This window comes from Stegodyphus dumicola, chromosome X2 (genome assembly GCF_044657685.1).
Source record: "Stegodyphus dumicola isolate Sdum_Otavi_A_Nest chromosome X2, ASM4465768v1".
In the NCBI taxonomy this organism is placed as follows: Eukaryota; Metazoa; Arthropoda; class Arachnida; order Araneae; family Eresidae; genus Stegodyphus; species Stegodyphus dumicola.
In genome coordinates, this window is record NC_140781.1 from 172,051,762 (window position 1) to 172,071,880 (window position 20,119).

General features: G+C 32.1%; 1 long non-coding RNA gene across 1 annotated transcript in view; it reads left to right on the forward strand.

The window, feature by feature from the left end:
• The window catches only part of LOC118184941 (uncharacterized), a 63,661-nt gene extending 44,446 nt beyond the window's left edge, over positions 1–19,215 (forward strand). Inside the window, exons 3-4 of the long non-coding RNA XR_004757510.2 lie at positions 16,167–16,263; positions 18,364–19,215. This is a non-coding gene — a long non-coding RNA (uncharacterized LOC118184941). The remainder of the gene's footprint in view (positions 1–16,166; positions 16,264–18,363) is intronic.
• Positions 19,216–20,119: the final 904 nt, after the last annotated feature.

A 20,119-nucleotide genomic window follows, 5' to 3' on the forward strand; every position in this document is an offset into this window, starting at 1 on the left:
CACATCCCAGTTAGCTCTTGTTCGCATAGCCGCGAATGTAGAAAGCCACCATTATATTTCCGATATGTTAAAGTCCGTGGCTGTGCCCTGACTTTGAGGCATGCAATCGCATGTCGTTCTGTACTATCCTGATCTTGCTTGATACAGAGAGTGTTCACCTTTGTCCTGGCCAACACGTTCTCCATATCTTTCATCCGTTGAGAATATCTGGTCTTAAGTTGCCGAGAAACTGGCACACTACCACTCACAAGCCACTAGGATTGATGAACTCTGGCATAGAGTCAAAGTCCGTATCTGTCATCCAGGTTTAAGTACCCGTATCTGTCATCCAGGTTTAAGTCTACACGATGCACAGCTCGTTTATTCCCGTTGTTGCTGCTGGAAGTGACAGCTCTGACTGTCACTTCCAGCACTGACAGCTCTGCTGGAAGTGACTGAATTCTGTACGTTGTGTACCCTAAACCGCGTGAAAAATTAGGCATGTCTTCTTCATATTAAACTGTAAGTGTACAATAAATAAAATTCCGGTATTTGCTTTCTTCTGGGTGTAGAAAATTCAGTAGCTAGTCGTGTACATTTCGATCTCCATCTTGTTCATGCGGGGGCAAATATGCAGCAAAGGCAAAGGGTGACTCAGCGAATTATTAGGGCAGCATTTCCCTGTTTCTGTGAGAGCAAAAACATGAATTTGGTTTCAAAAGCATGTATTTCAGCCAATGTCTCTAACTCTTATTTGAAAACGTAGTCATTTACTCATAAGTGTAACTCACTAATTGATATACTGTTGCAAAGTGACATATTGATGTCTGTATGTTTTTGGCCACTGCATATATCACTCTGTATCACGACACTGTTGAAAGTGTTTCTTTATATTGCTTGTTATTGATGAACATGGTCTAATACAGTCCGTCGTCTGGGTAACTGAATTAAAAATTAGTCAACAGTAATGAAATAATTTTTTTCTGCAAAAGATATTACCTAAATAACAGCATATTTTATGATGCTTTCTGATTAGAATTTAATTGCTGTCTTTAAATGATCTAGAAAAAGGGGTAAATCATATGACAATATTTTAGAAACTAATCTAATAAATATTATTTATGAGTCATCTTGACAGTTTTTATACCTTCGTTTCTCAGTAACAAAGAGTTAAAGCCAAGACATAGAGAAAAATTGCAACAACATAATAAACTTTGCAAAAGTGTGCTTGATCCTTTATCACAGCATATTGTGATTAGACAATTTAAGTGGCAGCTGTAGTTGTGATGAGGTATTTAAGTTCTCATCACAACTACAGCTGCCATTTAAATTGCCACTTAAATAGTCATTCCTAATATGCTCTTCAAGAGGTTTTTATTTGTGATTCATCTGTGTAAATGCTTTTCCTAAAAAAATAGCTTACAACAATTTAATATATCTATTAGGGATTTGTGAGAAAATTTCCAAATTACTCGGAAAAATCATCTGTAGTTCTCTAATTGTGATTTTGCATTTTTAAAGTAACCCACTGAACCTTGTCAGTAACTTACAAAATTTCTGTTTATAGTCCTTGTAATTTCGGGAACAATCTTGATGACTTTCATTAGATTATCGTTTTTTGCAATGAGATAATTAAGTTCTTTCTTCATTATAACTATCTTCTCTTTCGCTATATTCCTCCGCTGCATCCTTTGTATCATTATTCTCGCTGAATGTACATTCCGAACCTTCCCTTTCACTAACGATATCTAAAAATTCATCTTTACCCCCACGAAGAATCAATCAGAGCATCAATCAAAGCATCAATCAGAAGGCCTTATTTCTGACTGTTCCTCTGAATATTATGCAGGAAAATGAGTTAAGAAACTACTAATCGAAAGTAAAATAGCCAGACTGATCCTCGAAAAGAGAAAAAGAAATAAATGAGGACAGAATAGAAAAACATAGTCTAATGAAATGAAAGAGAAAATGGTAAACGCCGTATTTGGAAAGTATACGCCGAGAATAAATGTTTACCAATTTTTGTTTTTAATACCTCAAACGCCGCACGAAAGGTAAATTTGAGATGGTCAGAAAACTTCCGTAACTACTTAGATAGCTGCGGAATTTTCTAACCTTCTCAAATTCTCACCTCAAATTTCATTCTCATCTCAAATGTCATGATCTCAAAACTCATCTCAAATCTCATGATCAGAGTTCACATCAGGGTTTCATATGTTTTGATTTACGACTGTATTAGCTGCTTCGGAATGCGCATGAACGTAAAATTCAGATATTTTACTTAATAAGCTGTTAATAGGAAAACGCGGAAATACAGGACTTGAAAAAAGCGCAGATAAATTAAAATCAGTAATGTTCCTAATGCTTACATCTGGTCATTAAAACTAAAAAAATCTGATGTGTACACCACATGACTTCCTTGTACGGAATATTAAATTATAAGCATTTTTTCTTGCATTTCATTTAAACTTATTGGATTGAATTAAATCTACTTCGCCGACAGCGCATAAACCACAATAGAATAAATGCATTCTTTAAAATTCACTCTAGTATTTGTTTACCATAGCGACACTCTGGCGCTAGATTCACTTAACAGTATTAATAATTATATAACATTTAACTTATATAATAATTATATAACGGAAACTAAGTTAACTGTTATATAATACAATAATTATATAACAGTTAACTTATATATTTCGTTCGTATTATAACTCATAATGCACAAAATTTATATCATTTAAAGAATAGAATTATCTAATCATTGCCACATGTTCTATTCAAATACTATAATATAGCTAAAATGATGTATAAAAGAAATTAAGCAAACAAAACAAAAAAGAAACAGTTTTTCACAGACGATTGAGTATTTCTCATTTAATTAATTCAGCTCTCACTTCGCGAGAAGGCAAAAATACATAAAAACTCAAAATATCTATATTAAAAATTACGAAGTAAATCTTAAACATTTATTTCCTCGAAAAATTCCAGAAAGAATTAAGCATGATTTAATTGGCAATAATAAATGAATGCGTTATCTTTGTTGTTGCGAAGCTAAGTTTCTCTAGATTGGCAACAAATCCACTAGTCTCCTGTTTCAAATGTAAACATCAATGGCCGCCATCAAGAGAAGTATTAGGCTTAGCGGCACTCAAACAACTTTAAAATTGTTGATAATTTTAAAAATATTGCATAGAGATTTACTAAAGGCATAAAAACCTTAACCGGAAGATAAGAACAACATAATTCAATCATTTTTAAAGCAAAAAATGTACAATTTACAAACATATAAGAGTAAAGAAACTGAGATCACTGAGCCGGGTAACAGAGTGGATATATATATAAATATATTTATATACGTTTGGTGCAGCCGATTGCAACCAAAATACGAGGTGCACATCTACATGTTATAGCAGTCTTATATACAAAATTTCAACGTTCTGAGGCTACTCATTTTTGAGTTATGCGAGATACGTACGTACATACGTTCGTACAGACGCCACGAAAAATTCTCTTCAGAATTAATTTTAAAGCAGTTTTATAATTTTTTTGAAGGAAAAGAGTATTTTATTCTGTCCTTACGTACAGATATCACGCAAAACCATCGTTAAATTGCATTCGATAGCGGTCAAAATGGATATTTTCGTTGAAATATGCTGCCTGAAACTTTTCGCGATTACAATACTTCCTTTTTACTTCGTACAAGGAAGTAGAAAAAAACCGTTTCATATCTTCCGTTTTAATCGGCCGATTGACGAAAGTTAATTTGCGTTTCTTCCGGCTCGAAAGCGCGATTTAAATACACATAATAAAAGTCCGATTTTGAGTCAAAATACTTATGTTAGAGCAGCGCGATATTTAAATTTAATGCATATTATAATCCACTTTCGAGATATGAAAAACACAAGTTCAATCGGCCGAATAGAAAGGGAAACACGGAACTTTTTTTTTTTTTTTTGACTCACTGTATCAAAGAAGTATCTTCATTATTGAATATCTGAAGGGAAGCAGCTGTTCTCAGGGCTGTCATGTAGAATTTTCTCCAACCAGGAGATCTCAAACTTAAATTCACGTATTGAGAAGTGTATGTTATCGTTTAAACTTGTCCCAGATAATAAATTAGTGTAGAGCTTCCAAGACAGCTGGAACATAGATTCTGAACACTAGCTAAGCAGTTACATACAGCATTACAATGTTTTTATTACGTCTGTCTTTTCTATAATTTCGGAGTGGATGCGTGGAATGAAACGGAAAAGGAATTGGGAATTCAAAATAAAAATGAAAAATCTGTTAGAGAGGTATTCAAAGCTTAATTAATATACCGAGTAGAAATTTATTTTGCAGACGAGTGTTTTGCACGATTATCAGTTTGTACACTATCATAACTTTAGTTATTCTGAGCCGAAAGCGATATAAATTATTTTGTACAATTTCAAAATTATTTATTGTTGCATAATGAATAGGCTTCAACTTAGATACATTTGAGTCAAAATAAAATGTCAGATAATTGTTACTGTAGACCAAAGTATTCCTTAGTAAATAAATTAAACGAGTAAGGAGGAAATATTTTTGTAATTAAGGTGGTGTGGTGTATTGAAAATACGGCAAAGCACAGTAGGGCTATCTGCCTAAGGGGAAGGATGCCTTCGTGAAGGACTTTCTAAGGGAAACTGGCTCGTATACACTTGTAATTAAGGAGGAAAAAATGGTAGCATATTTGGAGATAGCAGTCTCGCCTTCTTGTGTTACAGGTTCCATGCTATAAACATTTTAAAGTATTTATAAGAGCTTTCTATATGAAACACAACGCGAACAAACAGCATAACTCAAACATACATGAACATGATTACCTTCGAACTATTAAACGGTTCTTTCAGGATTTGGATGCAGTGCTGTTCAGAATGTGATAAGAATTATTGGAATTCCATGCGGTGAAGGGAAAGAAACGCAAATATGTTACTCTATATTAAACTGAAAAGTTCATCGATACTAGAACTCAGTTCATGTCATTGAATTTTTCTCTAAACGTGTTGATACAGGTGAAGAAAACAAACGTTTTTTGTGACATCAGATAGCGAGGTATCTTTCCTAAATAATTTAACATTCTTCTCGGTATCAGTTCAAAGGCATTTCTTCTCGTAAGATCCACTAGATTATGACGTAATCGCGAACTTTTTTTTAATTCTTACAGAGCAAGGAAAATTCTGTATTTTTTGAGTCAACAGTTTTTTATAGCTTATAGATTATGAATTGTTACATTCCCATGAGAAGTAAAATCTAGAATATCGCTAACCATGCGTTAGTATTCTGATTGATTCTTTAAAGTATCGAAGCAAAGTATCAGCTCGTACACACTATTAAATAAAAAACTGTTGGTAAAATGAAAGAGTGCTTTACTTTGATAGATTATGACCTAATCGTGAACTTCATTTTTAATTCTTACAGAGCAAGGAAAATTTTGTAATTTTTTAGTCAACAGCTTTTTATAGCTTATAGATTATGAATTCTTACATTCCCATGAGAAATAAAATCTAGAATATCACTAACTTGGGGTCTGAATGTTTCGCTCTATTCTGCAAAAAATAACAGATTAATGAGTAGGAGGCATTATGAAATTAACACTTCACTCAATGATGACCTGTAAATAAGCTAATCAAATCTGAGTTAAGAAAGCGCACCGAATAACGATTATTGGAGATGATAAGACAACATAATTTGCACTTTTGCAGCTGAGGGGTAATGTTCTGTATTTCAGCCTTCGAAACTAGTCTTATAAATTTATGAATACTACGCAGATTCTCCTACCTTAAAGCCTCTATTAATAGTATTAATAGGCTTATTTTAAGGTAATGCTTATCGACAAAAAATATATTTAACGGCATTTTCAGCAGCACTTATCAACCGGAAGCATATGAAAGCGTTTTTTTAGTCTTTAGAGTTTGGTGGCATTTTTTTATATGTATCTACGATAGCTTAAATACGTCACTTGCGAAAATAAAAGCTAAAATTAATATTATTAGTTGTATAAAAGATTAAAATGAAATATCGATTTATGTTTGCTTTATTCGACAGTTGATATGATACTTTCCCACTAAAAAATTCGAATTAGTACATCATTTTCCCCACTCCTGTATCATAATTTATCTGCAAGGTTAAGGAAACGTTAATACTTTGTGATTAAGAGAAAAAGTTGTCATTAGTTTTCTTTTTTTAATGCTAGAGACATGAAAAATGGGTAATGCCCTCGCTAGGACTCGAACCCTGGACTTTCCGAATACGCGTCGAGTATGCTTCCAGTTACACCACGAAGACATGGGTAAAGGAGGGAGAAAATATTTTATAAAGTTACAAAGTTATTTTATCAAGTCTTTACTTAAAAGCGTGCCAAATAAAAGATTCATAAACATTTCTGATTATTTTATAAATACTATATTATAATAAATCTATAAAAAAGGTCATTTTATGGTCACTTTAATGCAAAATTAATGAAATCCAGTGAAATAATTTAATTGTGGTTTAAGTTTCAAGTGTGCAGCCGAATTTTGTACACCCATAGACACAGTCTCATAATGGCTTTAAAATTATCATGTCTATAAATAATATCATATCTATTATATCATAAACTATTTAACTAAATTATTTATTCTTTAGATTAACTACGAGTGACAAAAACGGTTAGTTATTATTTGGCAACTATTAAAATTATTTGGAAACTATTAAAGTTTATTTAGTACATATTATGAGTTACAGACTGAGCAGAATTTACTGTACTCGCTTTACAACCTCTTTTCATAAGCACAGCACACAATGCTGTAAATACGTTCTTTAGGTAATATACTGCAAGATTCTGTAGGCATTTCTGCAATAATATGTATGCATGTCATGAGTATAATATATGTTCAGATGTATGGTATAAGACTAAGGCGTAAATTTAAGTATAATGTATAATGTGTAAAATTAAATTTCTAATGCAATTATGACAATGAAAATGTAAATGTACTGTAACATTGTTTATGTTAATTTTGCAATATGTATAGTGTATATCCGCAGTTAATCATAACGTACTAAGTAATGTATAATAGCAATATATAGTGCACATCCTAGGGAACATAAGCACAGCATAAAATACTGTAAATACGTTCTTTAAATAAGTTCTTTAGGTGAAATACTGCTTAACGTAAGTAATTTATAATAGCAATATATAGTGCACATCTTAGGGAACATAAGCACAGCATACAATACTGTAAATACGTTCTTTAAATAAGTTCTTTAGGTAATATACTGCAAGATTCTGTAGGCGTTTTTGCAATAATATGTATGCATGTCATGAGTATAATGTATGTTCAGATGTATAATATTAAGGCGTAAATTTAAGTATAATATATGTGCGTGAGATTAAGTTTCTAATGAAATTATGACAGTGAAATGTAAATGTACTGTAGCATTGTTTATGTTAATTTTGCAATAAGTATAGTGTATATCCTCAGTTATTTATAACGTAAGTAATGTAAATTAATGCAAGTTTATGTATGTAATTAGGTAATTCTATGTATATATTTTATGTCATATATGTTTGTGTACTACCAGATATATGTTCTCCCATGTAACCTGAAGCCATAGCACTGTAAGCCTATGTAAGCAACGCCATTATTTTATAACACACTCTACCACTAGCCCTTGTATGGCCATGTATCTATTAATTTTGAACTCAATAAATGCTGGGCCTGAGCAGTTGGGTGGGAGTGCATTCCCGGGGGCATTTTTGGTCTGTTTGACTGCCCACCGGATGGTCTGGAAGCTGGGTCTGGGCGTCATGTGCGAGGCCCACGTACATACCATCTGGCCTGCTCTAGATAATGGTGGACGTGGTGCTGTACTGATTAACCGTTATGGTAAAGGGACAGTGCCCACGTCCACCGTCACTTATCACTTATCACTTACAACCTCTTTTTCCGAGTTTCAAATTAACTTTAGATAAATTTTCTAATATCATTAGTTCCCCTTGACCAACGAGGCACTTGGAACTTAGCTATATGTCTAGCTACTAAATACCGCTTAAAAATCAAAAGTTATTATTACTTACCAACTCTATCAGATTGAATTTTGTAGCGCAGATGAAGATGAAACAGAAATTTAGCTTCAATGCGAGTGAATTTCACGATCACTGTGTACAGTCATTGGGATTTTCCTAGCAAGGAAACGAAAGAAAACCACAGTGCCCTTGCCAGGACTCGAAATCCGGAGTTTTTACTTTCCATCCGTGCTTGCTTTTCAATCACATCACGAAGGTTCACGTTAAAAAGGGAGAAAAATCTAACAATCAACATAAATTACAGTTAATGCAATCCTATTTTTATTCATTCTTAATCTTGTCCTCTCGTCAACTAATTTACATATTCTTCGGAAGTAAGTTCATTTGTGCATACAAGCAGACGAAGGGAAAATTAAAATTAACTAACGAGACATTTGTAATAAACTTTAAAATATTATTTCATAAAAAATGACAGATTTATCTAGTTATACTTCATCCGTCCACCAGTCAGACTTCAGGATCTAGTGTATAGTAATTAGGATTATATTTACAAATCTTTCATCTAAACCAATATTTCTCAGAATGAAACTAATTTTCTGTTTCAAATAAAAAACAAATTTTTAAACGAAGAATTTTCTCTGGTGTTTTTGTGATTTATCATGTATGCAGTATTTTCTGGACGTATACGCGAATAATGGGTGTTTTCGTGATTTTACACATGTGTATCCTGTATGCAGAATCTTCTGGAAGCCTACGTGAATAAAGCGGGCGCAGCCCGAGCAAAAGCGCTGAACTCTGGTAGTTCGGTCTAACTTTCGAATACCCACGAAAGGGCTGGCTGCATGGGTGTTTTGTGATTTTAGGCATGTGTATTGTGTATGCAGTACCTAATAGACGGATACGTAAATAAAGCGGGCGCAGCCCGCTCAAATCCGCTGAACACTGGTAGTTCGGTCCCTGTTTCGAATCCGAGAGAGCGGGCTGGCTGCATGGGTGTTTTCGTGATTTTCCGCATGTGTATCGTGTATGCAGTGTCTTCTGGATGCATATGTGAATAAAGCGGGTGCAGCCAGCACAAAACCGATGAACACTGGTATGTCGGTCCAACTTTCGATCCCGACGAACGGGCTGGCTCCATGGGTGTTTTCTTGCTTTTACGCATGTGTATCGTTTATGCAGTATCTTCTCCATACATAGGTGAACAAAGCGGACGCAGACTGCTCAAAATTGCTGAACACTGGTAGTTCGGTTCAACTTTCGAATAACGGCGAAATTACAATGGAAACTCATGAACATTGAACAATGAAAAGCGGGCTTCAGCCCGCTCAGCTGGCGGGCTTGCCCGCTAGTTTTTTATTAAAATATTAAACTCTTAGACTGACTTATAATTCTTATTACTAAAATTAAACTTTTTAAATTTATTACTTATAGTTACTTATACTAGTTTTATTACTTGTAAAGCTTCTTAAAAGAAATAATGAATGTTAAATAAATGCATAATTTTTAATATGTGTATTAAAGAAGTTAAGGAACTTTTAAAAAAATTGAACGGAAAGATAATGACCCCCAATGTTCCGAAAATATTTATTTAAACTGCAGTCGTTATGGCATGTAACTGCAATTGTTGTTGTGAATGCCAAAATATACGGAATCGTAAATTTTAACTCTTTGTACTCGAGAGGCGGCTCTCGGTCACCACTTGGTTTGATGCAATAACTGAAGAGGTGACTGTCTGTCACCACTCGCTTTGACCAGCCAATTCGAATGGTAACGTTGTTTATTTAAGTTTGGTTTGGGAAGTATGGCTCCATGAGTGTTCAACATACACGCGTTAAAACAACTGCCTGTCGTTAATATCACAACTGCCAGTCTTTTAGTTTTATTGTTATATAAGTGTCTTCGATGTTAGTTCGAACATGACAGTCGTGGCAATAGAAATATTATTTTAAAAGTTACGGAGCCCAATAAGCATGGAATATTATGAAGGAATTAGTTCAAATGAAGATGAGTTCGATTTTTCGTTAATGAAGAATGAAATTACGTCTATGCGTAGACTGCTTGACGATAGAGAGGAGGAGAGCAGCGATGAAGTAAGAGATATAAGAAAGCGAAAAATCGTGATAATAGGTAGTGAATTGTGTAAAAAACAGTGATTCCGCAGAAGACACAGAAAATTCAGAATGGATAACTTGTACAGAATCCGAAGAAATATCGCAAAGAATACCGTTTGTATCCGACGAAAGAGACGAAGGTCCGCAAGTGTATCTTCATATATATATATATATATATATATATATATATATATATATATATATAAAAAAAACTTAAACTGTGTGTGAAATCTTTTTTTTTTTTTTTTTTTTTAATTTTTTTATTTAACTGTAAGAAACTCATCAAAAACGCAGAAATTCGTCTGTAGTTACTGGTTCGCCCGAGCGAAAAAGGGCCCCGAGTGTAAAGAGTTAAATTGATATTAGCTGTTATAATTCGGTACTTACGTATTAACGAAACCACCTTGGCGCAATTTGCCGATTTTATGTATATTATGAATTTTACCATAAAAAGGTAAAATTCACTTATCGGGTGCAAGACGGTGATTTTTACTACTTTTTTTATGAAAATATTTCCCAAACTATTCATATTTATCGTGAGTCGACAAACATTATGAACATATCAAAAGAAAGCAAATTTAAAAAAATGTAAAATACAAATTTCAGTTCTTAAATAAGGATTATATGATTCATTAAAAAAGTGAAACACATTTTCTCCGAAATCCGTCTTTAATTTTTTAGCTGTGTTTTACTCCCAAAGTACACAGCGATCTGTTTTCGCTTAAAAAAAAAAAAAAAATCACAAACTCAGCATTGCGTACTGGTAGCATCTCATCCCGGTTCCGTTTAGCGATTTTGCTGTAAAATACTGTATGCCTGCAGAAATTCTAACGCAGTGTCTTCCATTGTTGGCAAATTGCACAAGCGGTATTTCAAAATTGAGTTTAAGGCAAAAAATATAACGGTTTGTCAATAAAATCCCTTGGAGACTGGAATATGATAAAAAAAGAACCACGGACCAAAATGGCGTCGTTTTGTGACTTGAAGGATTGTTATAAGCATGTTGCCTGAAGAACGTAAGCATATTGTTGCCGAGTTTTGCACATTCTGAAAATTTGGCAATTTTTGCTAAGGTGATTGATTTTTAGACTTTGAAAACTTCAAGTTCTTGTGTGAAACTTGTTTTGGCACACCAAATGCAACAAAATTAATCACGAAATACTTTCGTTCATTGAGAGAAAATAGCCTTGAATTATTCAAATCTATTTACTAACTGACCCCTTAGTGTAAATTCAAAAGGGCATCAAAAGTCGCAAATTTTGATATCATATACCTCGGTCAATTTTTGTCGCACATTATATCACGACTAGTATCAGAGGAGTTTAGCAACCTGCTTGTGTGTTTCATTAAAGTCCGCATGGGTAATGATTCTTCATCTACTCTGATCCACTGTAATTAATCACAAGACCTAGAATACAAAAGAAAAGCTGAAAGGGCGTGATTAATTCAGTCTGCAAAACGTACCAGACAAAACAAGAACAACACTCTGCAGACTCTTGCTGATAGCAAGAACTCTATCTTGCCACAATGAATAAAATTAACTATACTTACCTCTTGAAAGCGAACTAAATATTCCTTCTAATGATTTCATATTGGATAATTATATAATTTGTTGTTGACATTGTCAACAGTGTTATTATGCCATTAAACTTTTCCTTTATTTTTAATTAATATATTAAAGCAGTGATCTCAAACTCATTTTGCCTGCGTCCGGAATGTACAACCTAAAAGCAGCTGATGGGAAGCACTTTTTTTGTTAACAAAACTGTAGTGAAAATATATATATATGTGTGTGTGTGTGTAAGATGAAAACACATGTCACTATGAATGAATACTACATTAAATTAACAATATACCCTTAATTCCTCATTTTAATTTGGGCACTTCCCGCTCTCTATTCTAAAAATGGAAATAGCTTTTTCGAAACTGTCTCGTGTTTGAAAACTAATTCCTCGTTATGTCATCTTAACCTTCTGCATTGCGTATAGTTCTTAACCATTCAGATGAAAGAAAAATTTTACAATAAATGCTGCTGCATTTCAACTACGCAACTCTCTTTCGGTGTTGCTTAAGCTTAGTTAACTCACATATGTTCGTCGCTCTGAAGTACCTTTTATCTCTTAAAAATCTTATACGTCACAACTTAAAAAATTGTGAGACGCATATTGCACCTATAATCATGTGCGAAGCAAACTTTGTGTCTTCAGAACTGGTTTATCCAATAATAAAATTATGTTTGTCTGTCTGGCAGTCAATTACGGCTATTCCCAAGTCATAATACAATGAGTCAACAGCACGGCTTCTTGTGTTTCAAAACTCCAATGGCAAAATTTATTCGGCCAGTTCTTTTAATCAAGAAATCTACACGGCTTTGTCTTTCTACTTGCGCAGTGAATCAATTTCGGGGAGACTCATTTTAATGCAAGGCTGTGCCATGCCTATTTTTAATTTCTACCTTCATAATCTAAGTTCTACGCTTTACGTTTCTACGTTCATAATTCTTGTGGAAGTTTGTGCCATGTCTATGTTTAATTTCTGCGTTATTTAAAGCCTCGCTCGTGTTCTGCCCAGTATCTAAAAAAAGAAAAAAATATTGTGTGATCATCTGTGATTTAATTAACGCTTTGCGGTCAACCAGTGCTTTAAACTCAATAGGAGTATTTAAAATCAGCTACAAAATGATTCAGCATCCGATTCATCAGTTATTTTAGTGTCATTTACACCGTACATGTTGAACTGCGGGAATATGTTTTTCATCCGTTTCTGATACCTGCTTTTTTAATATGCGGCTTTGTAAACTGTTTATCCATAATTATTTTCTTTCGGTCAAAGTGTAGGAAATTACTGTTTCATCAGTGAAACATAAAACATAGTGTTCAGAGAATGAAATCACAAGTATTCTTGTATTTTCTTTTTAATGCTTTCACATTTGTTAATTTTGTTGGTGCATTTTACACTTTTGCTGATGGAATATGTTTAAATTTTTTTGTAAACCTTGCAAGGATTATGTTAATTTTATTAACAGTTAAATTTTAAATTAAAGTTCCTTTCCTGTCAAATTCTTAACTTCAACTTGCTGCTTCCGGCCAGAACGTAGTTTTGGAATCTTGCTGAATATTTAATGAGGAGCGGTATTTAAACCACGAAGTTACTTACAGAGGGAGAGAGAATCAGAGTCTCTGATTTACGCGCGTCTGCCCTTTTGGCCACTCTCTCTCTCAAAGCTGTTATTACGCTCGGCCGTACTCAGGCCCTTGCTAAGTTTCGTAGTCAAATAAGTTAAGGGGCCAACTCGATTTGAATCTTGATAGCTTCGGCTATATTTCTTTAGTCAATCTTAGTTTTAGTTTAATTTTTAATCTCTTAAGTTCAAGCCCAAGTGTCGGCTTTGTTTGTACACTCCCAGGCGGAGTTTTGTTATTGGAATAATAAAGGGTTAGTTACCCTTCTTTCTTGTTGTTTCTTGTCACCCGAACTTGAGCGATTATTCTGTTATCAGTTCTTAAGATTCTTCACTTCCAACATAACCTTAGAATTACTAAGTGAGGAACTCTACAACCTGAACTAAATAATTTATTAATGAATTAATGTTATTGTAAAATTTTAACACATAATGCTGTTTCTTCTTATATAGAATTAAAAGTGTAGCATTGTTTTATAAAACTGAAAGATTAAAAATTTTGTGGAATTGCAAATTCGAATTTTACTAATTTGGTTAACAAATTAAAGAATTTTGAATTTTTATTTAGGGAAGCTTCTTAGTATGATTAATATATTTTTGCATTATTGTTTAAATGCTTTTGAATTAATATTTTGAATTTTTGAATTATTTTAAGAATGAGATTATTGCTTAAAGATTTGAATTCTAAGAATTTTTCAATTATTTTAAGAATGAAGTGAATATAAACTTTGAAGTCTCCCACGTTATGAGAAAATACTTAATTTTTTTCCTCTATACTTAGTAGTTTTCTTTATAATTGTATGAGGTTAATATTTTTGTTAGAAATAAAATGTGTTAGTTTGTTAGAAATAAAATGTGTTAGTTTGTTAGAAATAAAATGTGTTAGTTCCTGGTTAAAGGCCGGTTGCCTTTAAACCAGGAACGGATTCCTTTAAAAAGTAACTGCTGAACATCCTATTGACCATGTAGTGAATTCATATATCAGTTTGTTAATGTGGATTGCTCATAAGATGGGTATGCTGGTATTTAGAGAAAGCTGTAGGGTCTTCCACTTTTTGCAAAATCAAGTAAGTTAGATATGTGTCAATAATAATAATAGATAGCCTAATTCCATAAAATTATTTCAAAAGGAGACTAAATGGAATCAAAATTAGTTATAAAACTTTGAAATTTTTTGTGATTATGTACAATAATTAATGAATGTATTCAAAATTTTTATATTTTCTATGTTGTGTGAAAACATTTAAAAGATCTTTCCTAAACAATTATGAAGATTCGAAAAATTAATTATGACAATTTTGCTTCCAAATTTTATTTTGATTTTTAACCTGACTCCTGTTTTGTCTACCTTTTTTTAAAATTTAATATTGTAGGGTAATGTAAAAATATGCTTAAATTTCTAGGACATTTCTTGAGTATTCAAGTTATTCGTCTTAGCTTTAAGTTTTAATTTTTATATTACCTATTTTTTATTTCAAGTAAACAATGTAAAGGAATTTTTATGACCATAAATAGTAAATTTTAATTTTTCTTCTTACAATGCTTCATAGAATTTAAAAGCCAGTTGCCTTTTATAAGTAACGGAGGTTTTTATGTCTGATTGTATTTAAGCATTCCCCGCAGTCATCAGCAAGTAGTTATGCTGATTCGCTAGTAGACGACCTCTCCAATTTTTCATCAAAGTTTATATTGTGTTGCATTTTCTTTATTTCTTTGTATTAATTATTACATTCCTCTATAATAAGAAAATTTAGTTTTGTTTTACAATAATAAATGAGTATTAAATATCATAGAAATACCTGAATATGTAATAGAAATATAATGGCAACAACACATACTTTTTATGAAATATTTCGCAAAATTTCAAAATTACATTTCATATTACATGATCTTCAAGCCATCTCAAAAATTTACAAATTTATACTATAGAGACTTTAAAACTTGGCTTTGAATTTAATTTGCAGATTGTGTCATGTTTTGTTCTGATATTTCTGAATTACATCTTAAGCAATTCATTAACTTTCATTGGAATTCCATATATTGTACAAAATTTTTGTTTTTGTGCTTTCGCCCTAGTGCTTTTTTCTCAAAAGGCTTTTCAGTCGCGAAGCCTTTTCTCTTTGAAGGGGGGGGGATATGTAAGCTAAAAAAGTATTTAATATGAATTATATATTAAACTAGCAATAGCCCTTTAATTTCTGTTTTTAATTTGGGAACTTCCCCCTCTGTATTCTAAAAATAGTAATAGCTTTTTCGAAACTGTGTCGTATCTGAAAACTAATTCCGCATTATGTTATTTTAACCTTCTGATTGCGTATAGTTCTTAACATGGTATATTAAAGAAAAAAATTGTTATAAATGCCTCTGCAATCCAGCTACACATATTCTTTTTATGCTTCTTCATGCTTACTTAACCCACATTTGTTCGCCGCTCTGCATTACTTTCTGTTGTTTAATATATAATAGATCATAGCTTTCAAATTTATGGGATGCATATTGCACCCGTAATCATGTGTGAAACAATTATTGTGTCACCAGAACTGCCTTACCTAATAATGAAATTATGTTGAATTCTATCACTTCTGTCTGCCAGTCCATTAGAGCTATTGCCAAGTCATAATATTACATGTATATATATGTATAATTATTTTTGAGATGTTTACTGCTTCGTTAGAATGATGACTCGTTAGCATAAGAGACATGATGGTGACGTCGTAGATTGACCGTGGATGGCTAAATAAGCAGAAACTGGCAGACGTGTTGAATTTAAATAACATATTGTTTATTTTAACTAAACATTTTGTGGCCACAAAACCTTGATACATTAATCACGCCTTTCCAGAATGTAACATTTACATTTCAGATATCTTTGCGGTAAGAAGAGAGTAGAGCAGCAACAATCTACCTTGTCCAAAAAGCAGCAGCGAAGTGAAGTAGTCAAGACGAAATTTTAATTCACAGTGAGTTAGTTTCGGTTTCAATACCATTTGATTGGATAATTATTAAAGCTCTAAAACTATTACAGTGCGTCAAAAGGGTGGATTTATTTGTCTCGGGATCTCCAGTTAAAATATTATACAACCATCTATCTATTATTTATTATGTAACAGGAAATTCATCTGAATTTAATTTTTTAACGCAAAACCTTGTCAAGTTACACCTACTCAATAAACCTTCTCAGATCTATTACATATATGTATAAAATTTGATTTGAACACGTTTTAACTGAAAATTTATTTTAATAACATTCAGTTGTATTTTATACAATGTGTTTCGCTATACTTACTTTTCATTTGTCAAACTTACAATTTTTCCTTCTCTCCGTGACTAAAATCATTAAATTCTTTCTTTCTTAAATTCTTTTTTTCTACTTTCTATAAGTGCCTAACCCTCACAGTTATTTAACGAAACATAATAAACAATAATAATAATAACATAAAGAAAAAAAATTAATTTAAATTATTTTATATCTGAAATCTAAATTTTGGTAACTGCAAGAAATTTATCTTAGTTACAATATGCATTTCAAAAGTTTATACAGCTAAATGTTAAATTTTCAAACTGATATTTATTTCAAGTGATTCTAATATGTTAAATTAACTACTAACTACCTTACTGAAACTAAAAATAAATAAATTTTAGAAAATCTTTCCAAATTCCAGAGAAAAATTTTGAAGGGTTGAAACAAAACGTGAAAGTAGGTAATGACAACCTTCTTTCTTTTATTTATTAAATTTTTCTTTGACATATGAGGAAAATAATACATATGTATGTAAACTGTAAACTTCTTTATTTCTTACTACAACTTGACACTTGATGGCATTTCGATTTGAAAAGTCTGTACCTTTGAAGAAAATTTACCACGAACCATTTTCATCATGGTAGATGCTCATCGGTCAGTTAGGCTCTTTTCTCAGGTTTAGTAATTTTCAACTGTGATAAACACGCTCTCATATAAATGTACTACCAAACAAAGCGATTAGTATTTTGATTGCAAAAATTCCTAACTGAGGTTATTTATTATTTGACAAGTACAAACCTAAGTGAATCAAATCTGTATCTCAAAATACTTGGATAAAATCTGGGTGACACCGATAAATTAATTAGCTCCATTTCTAGATTTTCTGGTGGTTATTCACTTTTATTTTAATGGTAATGAAAGTAATGCAAAATTGGATTGTAAATCATTAAAATGAATGCATCATTCTTCAAATTCTCGTCATAATAATACTAGCTTTTTTGCATATTTTAGAGCTTTTTCATTTGAAATAATACAGTAGGATTTAAGATGTAGGAAACGCTCGAAATATTTTGATTCAAATTTTATTTGACGTAATTAAAATCACCTGATCAGTTTTTAGATAATTGTTTTTTTTTTTCTGTTGATCTGGATTTCTTTTTTTTTTCTCTGCTTACACACAGCTATGAAGAAGAGAGATTCTTTGATCAGAAATGAAAAGAAAGCGGACCATGACTTGTTATAAATTTGTTCAAGTAACCATTAAGGAACAAAAGCAGTAAATCATTCCTGAATCATAAATTTTATCGTTTCTTAACATGACCTACTTTGGCATATATATTTGTTTAATTTTGCCTCTTTTTGAATGATTTATCACATTCGTATAATATTATATTAAGTTTTTGGTCTCTTTTTTGTGCACATGTTACGAATAACATATTTGCATTTAAGTGATGCCTCGGACACGCAAGAAGTTATTACTGTTTATGGAGTTATTATGCTAGACCTATTATTGTTTTCATGTCCTAATACCACTAGCTAATCGTAACTTTTAGATCTCGGAATTATCTAATCATTTAAACTTTAATGTATGTGTCGTACAGTGACTACTATTATATATTTTTATTAAATTAATAGACTATGTAGATTAATTAAGAAATGGATGTAGTATTGAATGCTTGAATGTAGTCCGTTTAAGTAAAATAAGTCAATAAATTGAGATGAATTAATTCTAAAACTTTTTTGGAGGTTATTGTTGAATATTTGAGAAAAGCAAGGACAGAGTGGAAGGAAATACAATCAAGAATTTTTTCCCTGTCAGATTGTGGTGTCTCATGAAAGCACAAATGATGTCTTTTAGTCCTGACAAAAAATGAAGTCTTGAGCTATTCCAACAGTTAAGTAATGGACACCGATACAGCGAGGAGGCAACAGCAACCGGCAACAGCAAGAATCGGCAACAGCGAGCAGCCGGCAAAAGCGAGGACCGGCAACAGCAAGCAACCGGCAACAGCGAGGAGCTTTAAATTAGAACTGATTGATTGGAAAGACATATTTGAAACGGCATTAAGTACCTCGGGAGGAAGAATCTCAGCACTTCCTTTAGGTGAAGCTTGAAATGAAGGGGAAATAGAATTTTGTTCTTTCTAAAATACGTTATGCTAATTATTTCTAAAATACACTAGTATACCATACATTATGTACATGCATTATTAATACATACATTATTAATATATATATATAGGATATATTATTAATAGCTTCCCAAGTTATCTCTAATCTTTAAATGCAGTTCATAACTCACCACACAGTTTTTAACGTATACTTGTGAACGTCTGAAAAACAAAATGAGATCCCGAACCAAAGCTGTGTGTTTAGTACAAGACAAGGGTGGAGTTTGCCACAAATTGTCCTTAAAATATTGGATCATCGTTTATTTCTTAACTAAAACTGCACCACATCTAAAATTTTTATTTGGGGCTTTTAATCCTCAAGAATGTCACTGATAACTGATTAAAGTTAAATTAAATATGCTGTATTGTTTTTGTATTCTTTTTGTTCAGTTTTAGCAGCTAAGCACTAGTAGGCGCTGTATTGATGGAGATTCAAAAATGCATTAATTTTAAATTATCTTTATATAAAAATATGTAAAATATAAATAAAAGATAAATTTAAGTCCATAGTATTTTACACAGTTTCACGTCTAAAAATTGTTTCGCAGTTGCACTAAACTGTGTTACTAAAACATAGATAGGTAAATTTGTAGGTAAATTTTGCTAGTCAGCAAAGATATTCAAGTGGACGGTAGGTATAAGAGGTCAAACAACCTCCTGTAAGTTAAAGAAATAAAATAATTTAAACTTAATCTAATAAGTATTAAAATGTTTTATTTAATTCGTAAAGTTTAAAGAAGGAAATGATTAACGCCCCGCCCAAAAAAATGGCAGGCTCCATTGGATGAGCTGATGAGTATAGCAGCAGGTAGTTCTGCAGTAACTAAATAAAAATTGTAACCGTAAGGATAAGGTTTTCGGTATTTAAAGATATGTTTTTAAGATCTTGTACGTAAGATATGTTTGTCAAGATTTTAAAATTATATTCATTTATAGTGTATTTAAAAAAAAAAATTAAGATAGATTTTTTCCCTTGAGTTTCGATTTTTACTACATTCTTCGCTACATCATTCTAATTCGTTCGTAATATTCTTAGTACAATGATATTAATAAACTAATATGTGCTTTAGAATTTTTCTTTATTCAACTACAAAAGCCTTGAATAGTGTAAATCTGTCATGGAAAATAGATAAATACCGTCAACTTTGTAAGACTGTCCATCTCCATATGCAGAATTACTTTCTTTGCATAAATTTATTTGCTGTTAAAATAAAGTCTTTTTAAAAAGATTTCGGGGTAAGGAAATATGGAGAAAATATTGGTACAATGAGTATGCATTAAGCTGGAATGTTGGAAAATGAAAGATTTTTGGTTCTGCGTTTTATATGAGAACTTGTTATTACGTTATTTCTAGCAGAAACGGAATTTTGATGATAATTTAGCTTAGCTCTTTACAATTTTGTT